This window comes from Ornithodoros turicata, chromosome 1 (genome assembly GCF_037126465.1).
Source record: "Ornithodoros turicata isolate Travis chromosome 1, ASM3712646v1, whole genome shotgun sequence".
NCBI lineage: Eukaryota > Metazoa > Arthropoda > Arachnida > Ixodida > Argasidae > Ornithodoros > Ornithodoros turicata.
In genome coordinates, this window is record NC_088201.1 from 196,726,108 (window position 1) to 196,735,467 (window position 9,360).

The window sequence follows — 9,360 nt, forward strand, 5'->3', positions numbered from 1 at the left end:
GAATGCCCGCGACAAAGACCGAACACCCGTAATGTGCCATCGGGTAACGGTCGCAGCCGGCGTCCATGAATGCTCGCTCAACGACGTCGGCAAGTTTCGAAGAAAGCGAGCAGACGGTTACTATCCGTAGCCTTGATCAGTCAAAAAACTAGCTTTGCAAGCGGTAAGATAACGCGAAGAGATATGCTTTGGCTCCTCTTGCTTTTTCTGTCCGATATTTCATCTAGGATGAGGAACCAAGCATCGCCGTTCGAATTTTGGGTAGAGATTACAACGCCCTTATCGACACAGGAGCTGCGCTTTCCCTTATCGGGGACAGTGTTTACGAGCAGTGCGTATCACAGCATGTGGAATTGCAATCCACAGATGTCACTCTTCGTCTTGCTTCCAATGACGTCGTTCCAGCAAAGGCCACAGTTGTGCTCTGGATAGGTTTGTATGGGAAACGACGAAAGCAGCGCTTCGAACACTTTCCTGGCCTGGCAGTTCCTGTTATCCTGGGCAGAGACTTCATCATCCGGCAGAAGTTGGTGCTGGGCCTGCCCAATGGAGGGTACGTCTACCACGGCTCATCGGGATTTTTCCGCTTCGTAGCAGCACGGGAACACTGCACAGCACAGCAAGCTGTGGCAGTGTTGAAACGTCTGGGCTGCCGACTGTCTTGGGATCATTCTATGGTCCCGAGGAGCAACGCCGTCAGCTTGAACAAGTAGTGCGGCAGTTTGACGAACTCTTTACGGAAAAACCGGGTAAGTCGTCTATGCTACAGCATGGCATAGACACCGGTAACGCTAGGCCCTGGCGTTGTAATCCGAGACCATTGAGTGTGCATAAGCGTTCTGTGTTTGACGCAGCTCTTGACGAAATGCTCCAAACCGGTGCAGTTCAAAGGCCCCAGACCCCTTGGGCATTTCCTGTTGTTCTGCCTCCGAAACGTGATATGGTACGGCTGGGTTATGCGTCGACTAGCGTGGACTAAACGCAGTAACTGTAAGGCACTCTTACCCCTTCCCGTCCATTGAGTCAATCTTGTATTCCCTGGGAAACGCAACTGTGTTTTCGACGCTTGATTGTAGTAGAGGATTTTTGAAAATCCAAGTTGCCCCGGAGGATGCCCCAAAAACAGCCTTTACGTGTCATAGAGGTTTGTTCGAATTTGTAGGAATGCCTTTCGGTCTGTCTACTTCAACCGCTAGTTTCCAGCGGTTGATGGATACAGTGTTGGGAGATGGGAAGTACAATTTCGCAATGACATACATGTCGTAGTGTTTTCTTGAAATTTTCAGGAACACTTGGAACACCTGTCAATCGTCCTTGCAAGGATGAATGAAGCGGGCATAAGATCAACCCCCCGCAAGGTGCAGCTGTCATTGTCCAAGATCAGCCTTCTCGGCTTTGTGGTGGACGGAGGGACCATCCGTCCCCACAACGACAAGCTAAAAGCGATCACGGAGTTTCTGGTTCCCGGTAACATCAAAGCCTTGCAGCGCTTCCTAGGTATGGTTGCTTTTTGCAGACAATTCATTCCTAATTGTGCCCAGCTAGCGCAGCCGCTTAACCAGTTGTTGCGCAAGGACACACGCTGGAATTGGAGAGAAGAGCAGGAACGATCATTTCGAGCTCTATCACAATAAATCGCTGATACGGCTAGGCTTTATCTGCCAGACCTTAACAGACCATTTGTTGTGCGAACAGATGCAAGCGATTATGGTGTTGGAGCAGTCCTCTTGCAGGAGCATGACGCTACTCTTTGTCCAGTGGCCTTTGCAAGTCGCACGCTAAATCCGGCGGAACGGAACTACTCCGTCACGGAAAAGGAGTGCTTGGCGATCATCTTCGCTTTCAGGAAGTTCAACTTCTACCTGCACGGCAGTACCTTCACTGTCCAGACTGACCACCAGGCACTTTCTTGGCTTGAGCGGCTCCATTACCCGACTGGACGACTTGCCAGGTGGGCCCTGACGCTACAAGGCAACTCTTTCAACGTGGAGTACAGGCGGGGCTTGACGAACGTGGTAACAGACCCGCTGTCCCGCGCGCCTCTACCGGAAGGGGGAGAGGAAGCACGGAGGCGCCTTCTCAACTTCTGGCGGCAGCACAAGTGGCACGAGATGTATCTTCGTTTTGGGGCACGGTCGTGAGCAGAGAACAGCTCCTAGACGCTCAGAGAGCGGACGGCCTTTGTCAGCGGGTGTAGCAGTGCATAGCTGAGCAAGACTCGGCGGACACCGGAACGACTGACGGACGGCACGACTCCTATCTGCTGGACGAGGATGGCACCCTGTTCAGATACATACCCCAGGCTAGTGATGTGCAGTACTTGAGGTACCAAGTACTCAAGTAGTACTCCAAGTACATTTCTGTGTACTTGTACTTTACTTTAAGTACATTTTAAATCGTGTACTTTGTACTGTGCTTGAAGTACTTTTTTGAGTGCTTTCCCAACAAGTACTAAAGTACCCAAATCTGGACTCCAGACAAAAAATCACAAAAGAGTATCAAAAATGCACCCTATACTAAATGCGCTAAAATGACAACACGAAGACGAAAACACACAGATAGGGCTATACATTTGAGTTTTCGTCTTTCTTGAGTTTCTTGACATCATTTTAGCGCTTCTAGTGAAATGCAGTACCAAGATTCCCAGTATGACATTTTACCAAAAATGATTTTTGTGCTTTTAAGGGACATATTTGTTGAAGCAAATCTATTGTTGCGAGGCTTGAAATGTTGAAAAAGTGTCAACTCTTCTATGATTGAGTAAAATGCATAAAATGCATGGAATGCAAACTGGAAGCACAATGGCTTGGTCAATTGTCATTTCAGCTCTCCCAATACAAGGTTCTATGCTTTTTATATTGTTTCCTTCATTGGCAATTAATGATCAATTTATATCACCATGTGTGATTGCATTACGCGATGAACACTCTGAAAGACACACATGCTTTCATTTTTACATTTTGCGTTTCTTGTAATTGGTCACATGGATTACATTGCTGCATATCACAGTCGTATAAAAATTAAGGCTTACATCGTGTTTCATCCTCTTTCATTTTCTTCATATTCTTTTTTAAACATGTTGTATTTCAAAAAGCAGCAAGGAATGCCCAGAAATGTACAATCTCTGTTGGCTTGTACTTTTTCCCCCTGAAATTGTCTAGCTTCCTATACCCGAAGATTAGTACCGGAACACCACACTAGGCGGGTGATCGTGGATCAGTCAGGGTATAATAGTATTTTGCATAATCACAGCACAGCTGACTGATTGCCTCTCTACATGTAACTGCAAATTATAACATCTGATTAGCACTTAACCTAGGTGTTTATGCTTTCAGAGCATTTGTCAAGGATTCTCACTAAAGTTTTGCCAATAGAGCAAGACACAGATACTAAACAGTGATATGGAAAGTTATACAAATTAAATTGGTGATGTACTTGATGAGTACTAGAAGTAATTTGCCTAGTAATTTGTACTTTACTTGAAGTACATTTGGAATTGGGTACTTCGTACTGTACTTGAAGTACTAATGACACCAGGTACTTGGTACTTTACTTTAAGTATAATTTTGAGGTACTTTGCCCATCCCTGCCCCAGGGGCATGAGTACGACGGCTCATCCCCGTTCAGAGTCGTGGTGCCACGGAAGTTGCGTAAGTCCTTCATACGTTACTTTCATGACTCGGCCTTGGCAGGTCACAGCAGCGGCAAGAAAACGTATGAAAAATTGTGTTGTGTTGTAACATGGCCAGGAATGAGGCAGGATGTACAAAGTATGTTCGTACTTGTCCCGTATGCCAGAGAGCAATACCACGTGGTGGTTTACTCCCTAGGCGCTTACAGCCTGTTCAGAGTAATAGACCCTGGCAGATAGTTGGTTGTGATGTGATGGGACCATTTCCCCGTAGTCCTTAAGGCAACCAGTATTTGTTCGTGGTTACTGATCATTTCACGAAATGGGTTGAGCTGTTTCCTCTCAGGACACTGACTTCCCAGGGAGTGTGAGAAAGACTACTCGACACCCTTTGCCGGTCCGGGTTTCCCGCACAGCTGGTCACCGACAACTCAACCTACTTTACAAGTAAGGTGTTCTCAGATTCTTGCGCTGTCTTAGGCATTAAGCACAAGAATACTTCCCCGTATCATTACCTCAGGCTAACATTACCGAACGTGTTAATCGGAACCTGAAAATGGTGTTGGTTGCTTTTTCTAGTCAGCACCACCGTGACTGGGATCTTCGCCTGGCTTCCTGGCGTTCGCTACATGGACGACGATCAACAGATCTACAGGCTTCACCCCGACGTTCCTGAACTTGAGACGAGAGGCCCCTTTTGCAGTGGAAAATGCTCTCGGCCCCCAGGATGGTGGTATCCGGCTTCCTTATTCAAGGTTCGCTGAGGACCTCCGGAGTCGACTGGACGTTGCAGCTCGGACGGCTCCTGAGAATCTGGACGTCGTAGGGTTGGACCAGGCTCGCCAGTACAACCGTGGACGTCGAAACCTCACCTACAGCGTCGGTGACCTCGTCCTTCAACGGACTCACCCGCTAAGTGATGTTCACGAGGCTTTGCAGCTTCACTCGCAGATAGGTGGGATGGCCCTTTCGAGGTAAGTGCGTGCTCCTCCGGTCTCACTTACAGGCTTCGTCGCTGCGACACCTCCGAAGAGACTGGGCCAGTTCACATCTCGGACCTGAAGTCTTACCACCTCCGAGACCCGGACGGAGAGGAGCACGATTTCCAACCTGCATCCCTTCAAGACCTGGACCTGGATCCCGTTCCTGGACCTGAGTCCAGCCGCTACGATTTGCGTCCCCACAGGCGGCGCACGTAGCTGCCAGTAGCTCCATCACTAAGCACAGTGCTTGTGATTTAGTGATTTATTAGTGTGATTTCTGTTCCACAGTTTTCCGCTATGTCTGTTTTAGGGCGGCGCCTTCTCAAGCACCCACGGTTTGAGGTCGCCTTATTACCGTTTCCCTTTTCTGCTCTTCACAGATGCATCGGCACCAGGCATCCTCTCCTTCTCGTCGGATTTGGGAGGCATCTGGACCCCACAGTCTCTCCCGATCCCGCTCACGCGGAGGTCAACCTCGGACCTCTGGACGTAGGGACCAGGCTGGTCGCTCTCCCCCATCCCCAATCTCATTCAGTGGCCACCTGGACAGTGGTGGCCAACGGCTTGCCTGTATCGTGGACCTCACGCTCACGTTGGAGCCGTCAGCCCGGTCTCTTCGTGGAGAAGGCCCGTCCCAGGTCCCCGCCCAGTTCAGGGGACTCACACTAGGCACCCTTCAGATTCTCTCCAGCCTTTGACCACTGAAGAGAAGCGGATCCTGTGCCCGACGTGCCAGGTCCCTGAGGTGCACCGGGCCACCCACCACAGTGGCTCCCTGCATCAGTCTCGCCTGGATGCAGCCCGAACGACGTTCGACGTCACCTCTGGCCCGTGCACGGCTTCGCCCTGAACTTTGGCAGAGTCACTACCCCTAGGCCGCCTCGACCAGTTCGCTCAACCGCGGATGAAGCCATCGTCGACCTCAGCGACGACCTAAAGACTCTGTAGGAGGGGGGGGGGGGGGGGCAGCGCTGCCACTTCTCTACGGCAGAGGGAGCATCAGAGCGACATGCCGTATGTCAGAGGGGCGCGTAACCGGGACGGTGGTTTAGAAAGGAGCTGAACGCTCCTGAAGGTCTGTTTTGTTGTTGGGTCCCGCAGAGCGGGCTGGATACCATATCTTGAAAGGTGAATAAACCTTGTATGTTTGTTTGAATTTCTGGTTGTGCTCCTCTTTCCTTCGCGGACGGAACGGATGGGCTGACGCCCCGAGGTTGTGGGAACGTAGGTTTCCACACACAGCTTAGGTGAAACACCCTGTATTTTGCCACAGCAGTGTCATTTATCAGGAAATCGCAACTAGAGTGTTGAGACCCCCATACATCGACAATCATATCTTATGCAAGGAGTTTGTAAGCTACACCTCCCTGATCGTACAGTAAGAGCCACACTGTCATTCTATTAACTACGCTATCAATTTCATCTTATCGCTCACGGATGGCTACCGAAGAAAGTTTCATGTACGATAATTCATTGAAACTCGGCACATATATCAATTGCGGCTTCACGGGCTTCATTTTATTATCGAGCTTTTGCCGTACAAAATACACAATGAAATGGACAACTTAGTAACAGACTGAAAAATTTTGTGATATTATACAGGACCACAAATATCACCAGTGGTGATCAATGCAATCTTTAAGCGACAGATCGCCAAAAATTTCTACATACAGATGCAGGAAGAACGGATAGAGAAATACATTATTATTAATAATAATTATTGGGGGTGCGTCGCGAGACAACCTAGATCAAATAGATTAATAAATGAACGTATGGGGCAATAACGTGCTTTCCGCTATATCGTCGAGTTAGAATGTCATAAGCATGATACAGACAGATTGAGAACACATTTTATTAAGCAGCAGCGACAGGTACCGACAATTAGCAGCACGATGCAAAATAAATGAAAATTTCACACTTCTACGCTGAGCTTTTTCCATAAAACTTGAACAGTGATTTGCCTTGGGCTACACTCCAGGAAAAAAGGGTGTGAAAATAGTTACCACCTAGGTCAACATAGTGTCTCATAAGGGTCTAAAACGGTGATAAAAGCAGTTATCCTACATCCAAATTGCAACAAGAAGGCATACTCCCCCACGCTCGCCGAATCAAAAGCGGTAGCCCTATCATTCGTAAGTAGCAGGTAGAACTGTGCAACATTTTAGGCACAACATATGCGATAACCATTATCTCCTAAAATGTGTAACTGTTCCACCCTTTTTTCTAAGAGTGTAGTTGGTGAGGTGGTGTAGTCGGTTCAAACTGCAGTGCAAGATGATCAATATATCTGGACATTTTCACAGCTCTGAAACTTCTGTTACCCACATGGGACAAGCTAGAGGGGCAATACCATGTACACTGAACATGTGTACCTCTGAATTTTTATCTTATTTTTCACTTACTCATTATGCACACACAACGAGCATTAACCGTCACGTGTTTGCTTCCACTTGACAGTAACGGAAAGCGTAAAAAACTGGGGCGGGCTCAGTCTGGTCGGAGCCGTAGTGTTTTACGTGAAAACGTCACAATCTGCGATTCCTTTACTACTTTGCGGGATCTTAGTGGAAGAAATGCAAGTGTTTATTTATTTATTCATTCCATTAGTTGTGTGATATATTATTTGAGAGTACGGACTCGCTATGAGGGCCGGCTGCCGAATTAGCCTCTACCGCTAATCTTCGTCGCTCTCTCAGCTCTCTCGATGGCTCGGTGCTGGACTCTGGGAAATTTGGGCTTTTTTGTTTGTTCCTCTCGAACCGCACTTTCTTCGGATTGCCGTTTCCCCCGGCTCTGATCATATATTAGTTTTCTATACGCCGTCATTCTGGCGAAAATTTTATTTTCAAATTTGCAGATTTACTAAATTTGTGTTCTTCTCGTTGAATCGGACATCGCTTAAGGTCCGGGTAGAACTTCTCAAGCGCTTTCGAAAGATGCCTCGATCGACAAACTAGTTTTACGCGTTCGCGAGATAGACTGCCGGCAAGGTGTACGTACCCCTATGTTTCCGTATAATCTCGCACGCACCCGCCAGAATGCGTCAGCCGCTGCAGTGACCTGTTAGCTAGAGCCTTACACGTGTAACCTATCTGGATTTAGCCAGTTGATTGCTAATGGTTTCTTAATCACAGACTTATCGCGTCAGGAATCGTCATGAAGTACTGCATAATTTCGTTTCACCGTAAATTGTTGACCTGGCGACCAAACCGAAATTAGAAAAATTTTCACGTCACAAAAGAAAAGAGAAAAGGTGGATGAGCTGACGAAGGTAATTCTCGAACTTTCTCTTGTGTCGCCGTGACCTTCGCATGGATCGAACAGTTGGCATGATAGACACCTTTATCATCCGTATTTCCTAGCTCTTAGCAAAAGGCGTCAAGTCTTTCGTGGTATGTGGGAGATTGTTCTGGCGCGGAAGACCCTTAAGGGCGTGTTAGGGCTGTGGAGGTAATAAAGCCCCGGACCACTTTGGTATTTGAGGAGCCTACAGCATAGCATGGTTGATGGAGCCGCATTTTCCGCAGAAAAGTATTTTTTTAACGGCCGCAATGGGAGCTACCTCTAACTACCAGGATGCGTCGCTAATCGTTGGCACATTTGGCTTCTTTTCGAGTTTAGCATGTCTGCTAGCGTGGTGCCCCACGGCAATTCTTCACCAAGAGCCCGAAACCATGTCCCCTGAAGTACTGCGCGCACGGGGTACTTATTGAAGCATAGCGTCTCCTCTTCAGGCAGTCAGACATCAAAATTATGATAACACTGTGAGGTGTCTCCATTAAGAACATGATCACATATTGTTCCTTGGCGAACGCGCTGCATCGAAAAAGAAATTGGGGTCACCTCAGTGCTCCTTTAAAGGGATATCCTCCACTTCATAACCCATAACCGGTGACAACTCCGTAGTAACAAATGATGTGTCCAGTACATTGCAATATCTAGTTACGTAGTGCCTTTCTACCTGTATTGCACGATATTGGCTAGAAATGTGCCGTTCAAATGCCTGGCCAGGCCTTCAAGTTACTGCATGTATACCTCTTGACATTTTGTAAGGAAATTAGCTTCTAATGTTCCAAGTGCTGTGTAGCAGCTCATTTGTTCCGGCTTAGCAACGGTGATTGATATTCGCTGTGGAACTCTAAGCGTGTCTCTTTCCATCTCTACTGCTCTGCGTCAGCTATATAAGCGACTTCTGTGCAGTCTATGCACTCTAAAAACAGAACTTCACCGCATAGCACGCTGTGCGCCAACCATCGCCACGAATTATTGGGTTATCGCTTGCGATCCGAAGAGAGATGGATGCGTATGCCTCTTTGTGGCAATCATATATCCAAATTGCCACGCCCTGGTCTACTTTCGAATCAAAAGCGATCATGCTATCATTCGTGGAAATGGTCGGCGTACGGCGAGCTATGCGGTGAAGTACTGTTTTTAAAGTGTGTCATCAGGGTTTACTCCCAAGATTTTCACAGGAGTGGTGTTCGTAGTCCAAACCAAATGCCTGCTCAAAAGTTGATTTAGATCAAATAAATCAAAGTCAATCGAGTGAATCAAACTTTTTCGATATTGTCATAACCATCGTGATTCTTTTACAAGGCTGGTTGTAGACAATTACCTACTAGGGTTCGAAGCCCGGGACCACAGGGTCCTGAAATCCCGGGATTTCAGCATAATTTGAGCATTTGGCAAGTCCAAATCGCGGGATTTCGAGATTATAAATTTCGGCTTTTTTGACAACAAATATTC

The 9,360-nt window shown here is 47.6% G+C and overlaps 2 long non-coding RNA genes across 2 annotated transcripts; one reads left to right on the plus strand and one right to left on the minus strand.

Moving 5' to 3' along the window:
• The first annotated feature begins 420 nt into the window (after window positions 1-420).
• LOC135374805 (uncharacterized) lies at window positions 421-1,341 on the plus strand. Its single transcript, XR_010417124.1, has 3 exons — window positions 421-749; window positions 855-943; window positions 1,287-1,341. It is a non-coding gene; the product is annotated as an uncharacterized LOC135374805 (long non-coding RNA).
• Window positions 1,342-6,106: 4,765 nt separating this feature from the next.
• Window positions 6,107-9,024, minus strand: LOC135374811 (uncharacterized). Its single transcript, XR_010417125.1, has 2 exons — window positions 8,281-9,024; window positions 6,107-8,243 (listed from the first exon to the last, which is right to left on the minus strand). It is a non-coding gene; the product is annotated as an uncharacterized LOC135374811 (long non-coding RNA).
• Between the last annotated feature and the right edge of the window lie 336 nt (window positions 9,025-9,360).